The sequence below is a fragment of the Thermobia domestica genome, chromosome 1 (genome assembly GCF_964235325.1).
Source record: "Thermobia domestica chromosome 1, izTheDome1.hap1.1, whole genome shotgun sequence".
Classification (NCBI taxonomy): domain Eukaryota; kingdom Metazoa; phylum Arthropoda; class Insecta; order Zygentoma; family Lepismatidae; genus Thermobia; species Thermobia domestica.
The window spans coordinates 335343331-335355462 of record NC_137454.1 but is presented as its reverse complement, the minus strand read 5'-3'; the positions used below and the strand labels follow the sequence as shown (position 1 = coordinate 335355462).

At 36.5% G+C, this 12132-nt stretch overlaps 1 protein-coding gene and 1 non-coding gene across 2 annotated transcripts in view; both read left to right on the top strand.

The window, feature by feature from the left end:
• spel1 (DNA mismatch repair protein spel1) overlaps window positions 1-12132 on the top strand; it is a 275109-nt gene that overhangs the window by 203530 nt on the left and 59447 nt on the right. The window lies entirely within an intron of this gene.
• LOC145668697 (U4 spliceosomal RNA) lies at window positions 920-1061 on the top strand. The gene has a single exon (XR_014128069.1). It is a non-coding gene; the product is annotated as a U4 spliceosomal RNA (small nuclear RNA).

The window sequence follows — 12132 nt, the reverse complement described above, 5'->3', positions numbered from 1 at the left end:
GAAACTTAAATCGAAGGGATGTGCATAGTCATATGAGATCAGCGCGCAATAATTTTGATTACTGTACGCCTTCAAAATTTATCCGTTTAACTTTTAATGTTTACTGTTTAAAACAACTGAATTTCCGTTGCAACTCGGGAAGTTGACATTCGATGATATCCGTTATTCATTTCGAGTACATCCGAAGTTAGCTGCAGCAAGCACAGATACATAACAATTATTGTGGACTTACGTAAACTTTCAAGTACAAAAGGAAAATGGTCTGTAATCGGAAGGAATTTCGAAAAAAATTCAGGAACTTGCTCTTTTATTATTATAAACTCTGCAGAATACGGAAAGATAATCCGTCGTTTGTATCTGGCTCCAGAGAGAAGAAAAAAGACCCCTTACTAGATAGTTTCTCTAGTACTATTTCATCAGATTACATTTGATATCTGAATTAAATAATAAGCACTAGTGTAGTTCTGTTTCCTAAGTTTTATATTGAATAATTATCGTACTTAATGTTGTTACATGAAATACATTTTTGGTGATTCCCTGTAATAATAAAAATTTCAACATCAATTTGCGAAGATTTTTTTAAAATTTCCTGTCAGGTGAAAAGAAAACATTTCACGTTAGCTAAAAAAAAAAAACTTCCAAGGTCACGACACAATGAAATGAAGTATTTGTTACTCATAATGAGACGCTAGATGGCAGCAGTTAATACTTTGCCGTCGATTGGATCACTCTCGTGAGAAAAAATTGAGTTTAGTTGTTCTTTTCTTTTACACATTTTTGCATACAAACTTCTAACATACGATTTACATTCTCTAGAACATAATACTTCCACCTATGTAGGACTAGTTGAAATGTTGGGATACTCCAAGGTAGTGAGTGAGTGATCTGAAATTGGAGTGTTATCAACGTGAGTGAGAGTATCTTTGCGCAGTGGCGATATCGTAACCAATGAGGTGTAACCGAGGTGCGATTATTGCTATTTGAAAACTTTATACCAATACCCCGCCTAGACGACGTGTTAAACCGTCGGCTAAGGCAATTTTTGATAACTTCTACGGAAGTAGTGACTACAATGAAATAGCAGCATATGTTTGAAAGTGTGCTTCTTGCACTCCATGAGAAGAGTATCATTTCGTAAATCCCTTTTGGAAGGAATTCTAATTATCCTAATAGAAAAGATTTGTCAGTTTCTTTCCTCGGTCGTTGCCTTTTCTAATGCCGTAGACGGGAGCAGGAAAATTCGCTGTACGGAAAACTCCGTGTGGGGAATGTTAGGTGTAAAGAAAGATTCGTTGTAGTAGACCGTAGTATTTATTAAAAACTAAACTTTGAGGATAAAGGAGCGTATTAGTTTTAAGTTCAAATTTTGTGTAGAACGTGCTTTTACTTTCTACTATAACAAATTTTAAAAAATTTTGATCGTGAAATAATTTGAATTCCAGATTTGGACGGATTTTAATATTTCATGACTCGTACATGACGAGAAATTAGTTTTTCGATGTCCGCCCGTATGATTTAGCGAAGCATAGAGGCCACTGCATTCAATGTACGAGCATTTAATTTGAAACTCAAGTTTTTGTGTTCTAGAATTTTCGACTTCCAAAAATACAGGTAGGTTATTGGAGGAGTAAAGATGAAAATTGAAGATTTTTTTTAAAAAAACAGTTCTAACGATTTTATTTATATTTTATAAGTAAATGTTTAAATCTAAATTCTTCAAAATCATAGTTTATTTATTTATATGTTACTCATAATTGAAAAAAAAAATAATCTAAAATGTCTAGCTCTGATGGGAGAAGTCAATAGGGAGCAAATAGGATTACAGTACTTGTTTAGCTTAACTTAAGGTAAACAAACCGAAGTGTCTGATTGGAGAAGAAGTGAATAAGGAGCCAATAGTGTCAAAGTATTGGTTTAGCTTTTGCTTAACCTCAATAAACAATTGAAAATGAATATATAAACAAGCTAATGGTTTGATTTCTGCATATTAATATCAATCTGTGCTTAAGACGGACATCACGAGTAATTGGTCCGATGCTTCCCTGTCTTACTCAGAAACGATTCTGTTTCCTGCAATTTATTCACTAACGACCATATTATGTTCCTGTCTGGGGCAGAACGTGAAGCAAAGTTACGTGTAAATGCCCTTTGCGTAGCAACAACAGATCCCGTTCTCCAAAAACTTTTTAACGATAAAATCACGTTGCTCCAAAGAGTGCATTATTGTAACTGTCCTGATCATATTGATACAGTAGCACAGCATAATTCTCAATACAACAGCCCAGTTTCCTGTTTGTTTTTGACCGTCGCGAGGTTGCCATCTAACGAAGAACCTCTAATCTCCACACCGCACCTCATCTAATTCCAATTCGTTACAGTGGCGAATATTTGCTGTTTTTCTAGAGGCGTGGCTGATATTAGCCCAAATGAATTTAAACCAGTAAACATAGTTCCATAAATCTCCCAACATTCCTTGATCATTTGTCACAAACCGCATGAAAATCGGACTTCAGTTAGAAATTCTAGACCCAAATGAAATCTGTGAGTTTTAAAAGAATCACCTTGTATATGTTCTATGAGGTACTATAGAAAACGTGTTTTTAGTTGTTCTTTTAACTATTCTCTGAACTAATAGTAGTAATTGTTTTATTTCTGACAAAAAGTGTCAGCTTCATTGTGTGATGAAAAGTAGTTTATAGTAATACCCCGCCAAAGACATGAAAGAGGTATTGGACTCAAGTCTAAAAAATAAATTTGCTTTTCTTGAAATAGGTAATAACATTTTATTCGTTACATTTCGTTTTCACAATATGAAGTGTCGTAAATTATCGTAAGTGGTAATATTCAATATGTGTTACACCGAATCTACCTTAAAACGATTTTTTCCGTACACCGAATTTTCCTAGACCCGCCGTAGACTTAGTTAATTACAATTTAAATTAAGCAGGCTGTCTATCGGTCACGAATTCAGAAAACGGTCATGAAAGTCAAGAAATTTAGCTTTTGGGTCACGATTTTTGTTATTTGTACAAATATAAGTATAGACTGGAAACTTTCGTTCTATAAAACGTCAAAATTCAGTACCAAAAATGCCTTTGATCGGCTTTAGACGCTACCAAATCGCAAGGAAAGCACGCTTGTATCGCATGAATGAAAATTCGGCTAAATTCGCTCTTGAGAATGTTACTAAATTTTATTGTTTGGGAAAGAAAAGGTCATGAAATTTGATTTTGGAATTTTAGTAGACACACTGTTAAATAAAGAATTGCTTATTATGTTGAAATTCGTCCGTAGCTGTGACGAACTACCTCTATGTTCGTTTCCATTTTCTTGAGTTCGTTGATAGATAGGGATTACTATGGGAGTGATGATTATTAACGAACTATAGCAATTTGTTCCATGGGAACATCTTTTCCTTCGACTTTCCATAAAGAAAACAGGAGAAGAAAGAGATTTCTGCATATATATAATTAAATGGAATAATACATGTAGTAGTCAATTATGTTTACGACATATTCAGTGTGTTTTGTTGATCTGAGTTTCGTACTAGATACTGATCATTAGGGATAGTGTTACACTGCTAAAAGAACAACCATTTCTTTAGTGATAGCATTAAACAAAAGATAAAGAAATGCAGAAGGCGAACTCCCAAAGTAAAAAGGCGAAGTAATCAGAATTTTAGATTGATTTATTTTTTAGTGGAGTGAATCAGGGTATTGATCAGCTTCCCTTTTTTGAAATATTGAAACTGAAAGATTAAAACGTAAGCCAGTGTTTCCCAACCGATGTGCCACGAGGAAATCGAAACAAAATTATTAATTCTATAGCAACCAAATTGGAAGACAATAAAAATATTAAAAAATAAAATAAAAAATGTAAAGTTTTTATTTGTATTTCGTATTACTATGAACCTCTATAATAAAAAAAAATACTGTAATTGGAATATATTACTTTGTATACATTACTGTGTAGCTGCTAAAGCTCTGTAGCTAATAAAAAAAATGTCATTGTTATGACCATTATTGTTTCTTTATTGTTGCAGACTGTTTCGTAACTTGAAATTTTGAAATATCATTCAATCCTTTCAACAAAGCAAACATGCATACAAATTACCTACATTCGTGTTTTAGAAGTGCAAGAGATTTGTTTGTTTGTTCGTTTCTTAGTGATCTCCGTTCCTAGTAAAATATTGGATATAGTTTTTGAAAAAAAAAGTAAATTTTTAAAGACCTGAGCTCTATATTCCATTGCAATTTTTTTTCTATTTTTAAATTAAAATATTAAAAAATAAGCATAATGATTTACCACGGGGGAAAACCCGTGATCGAGTTTTCTTCTTTGTGATTAGATCAGTAATCACAGAAAAACTACTACGGTAATAACTATGAGTGTGCCGCTAGAATTCTAGTTACACCCGTAGTGTGCCGCAAGTTGAAAAAGGTTGGGAAACGCTGATGTACAGGGTGGCCAGAAACTTGAGAACCACGACACCTCGACATGTAAAACTTGATTGTGAAAGGACATAGGCAGTCAATATGGCGGGTGACCACCACAAACAGATACACAGGTACGACATCTGGCCTACATGCAGCAAATCAGTGTGTTGATCCAGTCTTGCATCAGATGACGCTAATCCTCGAGGAGAGCTATTCGCAGTTCAGGAAGAGCGCGTGGTGGAAGATTGAGCTGTGCTATTCGCCACCTAACAATTGTAAGAGCATCCCGCACATGCTCGATAGGAATCAGGTGCGGCGAGTATGCAAGTTATGCAATGCGCGTGATGTCTTCCCTCTGCAGATACTCTGACACCAGATGTGCACAATATGGGCGGGGTTTTTCATCCATGAACAGGAAGTCCGGATCAAATGCTCAGCGGAAATTGTGCACATGTGTATGGAGAATTTAATCCCGGTACCATTCTGTCGTGAAAGTGCCATGTTCCACAATATCGAGGTCCGTTTTCCCATCCATTATGATCCTACTGCACACCATGACGGAACCAGCGGCAAAGGATGGCTGTTCAGTAATGAAGTTTGGGTAACAGCGTGTTCCTGGCTCTTTCCATACTAATGTCCGACCAGAGTAAAACAACAGACTGTATCGAGACTCATCGGAGAACATAACGCGCACCCACTGGTGTTCCTCTTCTGCAACATATTCCTGACAGCACATGTGACACGCACTTTGTGCTCCCGTTTCGATTCCACACACAGCACAGGCCTCCTGAGATACGGCTTTGCTGTATTGAGTTGCCGATGCACAGTTTCACGACTAACACGTCCCGTCGCCTGAAACAAACCATTTACCAGTTGAAACCATGACCCTTGACGGTTACGTCCGGTAGCAAATGTCAGAAACCGGTCATCGGGGCGAGTCTTTCTCGAACGATCTCCTCCATGACGTTTACTGACTGTATATCCATTTTGGAAGCAACTCCACATCCTTGACACAAAATTTGTTCTCATTGAACTCCTGCGCCACGTCCACCTGGGATCAGCCTAGTTCCCATCGCCCAATTATTCTTCCGCGGCCAACGTCACTCAAATGTTGTCTGCCAGCTATTCCAAGGTGTCTACGCTTGATATTCCCCATAAGAACTCACTGCTTGCATCCTCGGACACAACTGGGTTGTTGGGAATGTTTCGTGGCAAAATTAGTTCACCGCAGTTGCAACGGTGCTACGCACGTGCTATAGCGGGCCCTCGCATTGCCTTTGCGTATTTTTGTATGTACATGCCTCCTACCAGTCTTAAATGAGCCCCACACATCACTTACTCCACGTTCTCTCGGGTTGCTTAAGTTTTGTGAAGCAGTGTATATTAGATTCTGAGTAAAAGAAAGATAAGAAAATTAATCTTTATAAAATGGTATTTATAAAATAAGTTATTTACCAGTCAACACTTCTCCAGGCGTGTTGAAATTTCGCAAACTGATAAGCTGATTGCTTTCGTATTGGATATTTAGTCATTCATCGTCAGGGATTATCTTCGTCGGTGAAATCTTCGTCTGGTTCTTCAGCTGTTAAGTTTTTGAACCGGGGTGCGATACTTGGTATCGAAAAACTTTTGGACTGAGTGGTTGTAGTAACACTTCATTAGATTACCTTTAATGTCTCGGTGAAAGGTGATAAATTTCCCCCCATTGTTCTTGATTCGTTAAAATTTATATTAAATCTTATTGAATTCAATGTAGTTCGATGCAATGCCTTTTTATTGTGTTCCGTTTGATATTAAAGATAGCAATATCAGTTATGAAAATACTAATATTTTATTCCACAATATAGCGAAATATTCGAAAATGTTGAAAGGATTCACGTTTCAGTTTTCATTGGCTTCGGTTTTAGTATTTTAAGCTACACCGAAATTTCGTAGGAACTAATGTATTTATAACTGTTTCGAGCCAAACCAAAACTTGAATCGGAGGGATGTACACAATCATTTGAGATCAGAGCGCAATAATTTTGATTACTTTACGCTTTCAAAATTTATCCGTTTAACTTTTTATGTTTACTGTTTAAAATAACTGAATTTCCGTTGCAATTCGGGAAGTTAACATTCAGCTGTATCCGTTATTCAACTCGACTACATCCGAAGTTAGCTGCAGCAAGCACAAATACATAACAATTATTGGGACTTGCGTTTACTTTGAAGTACAAAAAAAGAATGGTCTATGAGAAATTTCTCGTAATCGGAAGGAACTTCATAAAGAATTCAGGAACTTGCTCTTTTATTATTATAAACTCTGCAGAATATGGTAAGATTATCCGTCGTTTGTAACTGGCTCCAGAGAGAGAGAGAAAAAGACCGCTTAGTAGATAGAGTTTCTCTAGTACTATTTCATCATATTACATTTGATATCTGAGTTAAAAAATAAGCACTAGTGTAGTTCTGTATTTCGTAATCTTTATGTTGAATTCTTATCGTGCTCAGTGTTGTTACATGAAATAAATTTTTGGTGATTTCACTTTGATAATAAAAACTTGACATGAATTCCTAAAGATTATTTTTTTTTTAATTTCCTGTTAGCTGAATAGAAAAGATTTGACGTTACCTTATTAAAAAAAAAAAAAGTCATGTTATCATTTTTCGTTACGTCTTGAAATGAACGAGATGAAGTATTTGTTCCTCATAATCATACGCTGGATGGCTGCAGCTAATATTTTACCGTAGATTTTATCATTTTCGTGGGAAAATTAAGTGAGTGTAGTTCTTTTCTTTTATATATTTTTGTATATAAATTTCCAACACACGATTTGCAAGATATAGAACAGAATACTTACAAATTTGTAGGAATAGAAGAAATTTTGGTGTACCTGAAGGTCGTCAGTTAGTGATGTTAAATTTTAGTGTTACGTCCATGAATCTGAACGACGACAAAGGATATTCCACTCTTCGGGATTACACGAAACCGTGCCTATAATAATTTTGCCACAAATTTGACTTTTAAGAAATTGTGAAGTATCTACCACGCGGATCAGGAGCACAAAAAATTCGCACTTGCTACGGAATCTTCGAACCTTGTCACTCTATTTCCTTAACCGTCGTACAGAATAAGTGCAGTTTTGAAATGTTTGGTAAACATGCAGCATGAAGCGTCTTGATCCTAAAGTATCTAAACAAGCACCGCCACCACTGCAGATACCGGTTTTCTCGGTTGTTATTAGAGGGTTGATCCTTCCTTCACAGACGTCGAAGTCTTGGAAGTATTCTCTCTTGGAAAGCATTCCATTCTAAAATGCCTTCGCCTTAAAAGTGACTAAGGAGCTACGTACATGGTATGAGTATTAGCTAATTTGCAAAACTCTATTGATGGTCTACTCATTCATGGCGCCGTGATCTGTAGAAAGAAACAAAGAGTAGAGATGTCTGAGCCACCACCATTTTTGCCATTGAGGTGTGAGCGCTATCAAGCATACAATTCGCATTCAACATTGAAATGCACCTAGCCAAGCAAGTGCGGGTACTGCAGCGGAAATCATGATATAAAAGCTTACCCTAATTTAGCCAAACCACCTCAATCTTCGACGTGTCCGGGAAAGCTCCTTACATATAGCTATCGCTGCAAAGCAAGGTTTACTGCCGTACCTTTAAAACCGGAGCTTACTGTTCCGCTGTGACTCATTTTACCCAAAACTCAGCAAACTGTAGCACCACAAACTACTAACAAAGCCATTTCCATCTAACAATGCCTTTCATTTTTAACCATCACATTGCAGAACACTCACCCTTTTCTACGTCAACACATTGTCGTGGCAGTCAACAATGCAGCTCGAATCATCTTAAAATGTTCTTTCCAAGTTGCTTACTCTGGCCACTATGTTTATTTTTACACCACTCTTATGAGACTACCTGTCTCCGATACTTCCAACACCTCTGCTGCAGCTTAATCATCGGTATTTCGTTATTTTTGTTCCTTACATGTTAGTATTCGATCACTTACTTCTCATTACATTCTTACCGAATAACTTCTAGAAGAAACTATTCAGGCCTGCCTTTTGAACGACTCTTTTTACTCCATCTATATCGTTCAAAATATCTAGGCGTACTTTACTTCATTCCGTTTGACTCTACCTAGTGGCACGCCGAGTGAATGGAGAAGTGACCATTGGCCTCCATTCTTCGATTAGAGTGCGCTTTTTTTTCACACCCTTCCCGGCTGAAGGATGGATCTGTCTGTAATGCGTTATTGCCACACAACGGTTAAGTTGAGAGTTAATTATTAGGTACCTAACAGGAAAACACCACACCACTCATAAATCACTGTAACACATTTGTTTGCGTGTGGCAACTAAGCACTTTAAATACCCGCCAAATAGCAATGACCTCATTTGATGGACTGGCTGACAACTAACGTCACCTACACGACAAAACCAGTAAGATGTCTATTGGATTAAAACGTTCGCATGAGTGCTAAGAGGAAATACTTTAAACGCCAACCATGTGCACTAGCGGAAAGTGTGTCAAGATAAAACAAACGTACTGTAGTGATCGCCAAGCTCATCCTGCGTTTCCCCATATAGCAGTGTGTCTCATTACTACATTGTACTTCCACTCTCTTTACGTTACCATATCCATCATATATGAGTGTCCTGGACACCCATTTTTCCTGTATATCTCCAGTAACTTTACGTATTACGTCACCATATGTGATATCAATATACACAGCCGTCCGAATAATCAGAAACAAATCTTTATCACAACTCATACCATAGGTCATATTCTTCACGTGTTCAGAGTTAGTAGACCTATCACGGAAACAGCACCTGACATATTAATTTTTTCTGGGAACCTCTGTCAGCGCTGCACTCTAAAGTGTTTGATTCCATAGGTCTTGATCATCAACCTTCGCATCTGTGAATCACAGGATCATACTCCCTGTTTGTTACCAGAACCTCGTCGTCTCCTACGATTCAATCAAGCGAAGTGGTGCGATTATCGTACTACTGTAGCTGAAAACTTGGTTCCTATCGAGCCTTCTTGTATCGAAGATCTCTACATCCTGATCTATAAGATCACTCATTCCCTCCATCAAGCTTCAAAACTTCATATACCCACAATTGAAATTTTTAGGTACCAATCACGTTTACCGCTAAACTACTTATTTTTCATACATCGGTCTCGCAAATTCTTTCATGAAAATCAATGTACTGGTAACTTAGAAGCACTTCACCATCGTCACCAACTTCAGCACACTCTGCGAAATTAAGTCAAGGCATATAAGCTCTTTAACTTGGTGAAGACTTTAACTTAGCCGAAACTTTCCCCCTATCTTAATACTTCAGTACTTACATTGGAAGTGATTTCATGTGTTGACTGGCACGCTTACTCGTACACCATGCCCGTTGTTGATTGATAACCAACCATTACCCACGGACGAACAGAAAGCGAACCCCATTGCAGACCACCTGCAGATTACTTTCATTCTCTTTCCATCTGATTTTCCTCGGAGAGATCCTACTGACCGCGTAAATGTATCATCTAAATATTTAAAACCCACTGCAACTCACTGTTCCAGGCCACAGTCCTCTTACAGATCCTATTTGTACTTCTGATATCACTTTCGTCCTAAATCGCAAACGTAATATAGCTCCTGATATGGACCGCATAACTTATCGTCATATCAAAGATGCTTCTTATTGTCTTCTACTTTCATCCATATATTGTTTCATTCTCCGAACTGGCTAGATCCCACCTGACCTGGAGATTTCTACTTTCATGTTTCTTGAGCCGAACAAACCTCCAGACTGTTGTATATTACCGACCGATACCATTGACCTCTGTACTTTTAGCAAAATTGTTGATCATGTCACTGTCACCAGATTACATCTCCATCTTTCTTATGCATAAGAGTCTTAACAAAATAATTAAGAGTATGTAAATGCCTGTCGAATGAGAACACCTTATTCCGACCACATGTTGGTCAATTTTTAAAGAAAATAGGTTCCGTACTCGTAACTTTAGAGCGACGCCTAGTGTTACAATGCAAATTATTGCTAATGGTCCACAAGGAAAGGTTGACACATCAGTATTTGGTAATATTTCTAATTACAATTACCTGATAAAAGCATATGTAAAGTTTATAAGAGCTAGGCATACCCAGGAAAATACCTAGTTCAATGTGTTACATTTTATTCTTACTGTGAGAGAATGCGATAAGAAAACGTAACTTCCCTTGTTCTTTGTCACTATCTCTTGCTTCTTCTCTTTCAAAATCATATTTGTTGTAAAAAGTATTGTCCTTAATTCGAAAATTAACTTCATAACTAGTAGTTGTCTTTCAATACAAGTTGGCAAATATATAACCTAAGACTTGTAGGATTTCTTGGAGTACTCTCGCGCAAGTATCTTACATTGGAGCCCCGATAGTTGTGCCTAAATTAAATCCTACAAGAAAATTCGGGAGTATTTGTTGTATTAAGTGCATTTGTTGTATTCCAAACTGTCGTAATATAAGCGGAGTCCGTTTAATTCGAAGTCCAAGCAGACATCAAAGAAATTCGAAATATCGAAAAATATACATCGTTAACTAAAATCAAACGAGCAAAACTACTGTATATACAAGGAAAAAAAAAGTTGAATTTACCTTTTAGGGATCATATTATTTGCGTGATACAATAAAGCAAACAAACAACATGTACTCACATATAAATCAAAACCACACGTACTTAAGTACGGTACCTTATACACTGAATTAATACACAAAAACCACATATACTAGTAATAATATCTGTTCTCACTTAAAGAAGTCTGTGATCTTCGTTTGATTTGATTTAATTGTTTTGTACGATCAATAAAATCTTCAGTTTTATTTATTGCCTGAAATACATTATTAGTTGCATTTAGTTTAAATTCAACAGTTCTTAAAATTTCAACCATTTCGGAAGCTTCAGACGAGGTTGGGACACGCTATGCCTTACTTCATCACCTCTCGCGTCATCGTTTTCTTTATCATCACTACGTGGATAGTATTTTTTTGACATTCTTCCCTAGATTGAAAACATTTGAATCTGCATTCTTCTTTTTACAATTTGTCCAACAGTAAAAATTCTTGTACTGTATTACTTCAAATTATCCACGCTGGAGGTTCATAAGTTCGATTTATTCACGACTTTTTACCATAGCTTTCAATACCGTTTTCCCGTTTTCAAGAAAAATAAACTTTTTTCTTTTTTTTTTTTGTATTATCAAATATTTCGAATTAAGTAGTCCACTGTATTAAAAAAAAAAAAAAAAAAAAAACTCCTTTACACCTACCGACTGTACTTCAATGAAACTGGCAGAAATTTAGTCTGAAGCATGTAATAATGTTTAGGTACATTTAATCTAGGCTCCCCAGCCTGTTTGCTGGACTGTACAGTTTGTAACCTTAGTCCATCCCTGTGTTGTGTTGTTGAGTTGAATTTCCCACCAAAGTCAAAGCAGGCATTTCAATTGCAGCAACCTATTATATACTACTCCGATTTTCGATAAGGGACGCTAAGGAGGAGGATCAGTCGTCATACTTTTAACTATATATAATAATTTAAATTAAAATATTGATTTACTTTCATTATTTTTATATAGTTACATATTTCATTACCTGTATATATTTTCAACGAACAAGTTCGTTACTGAATTATATATATATGTGTCT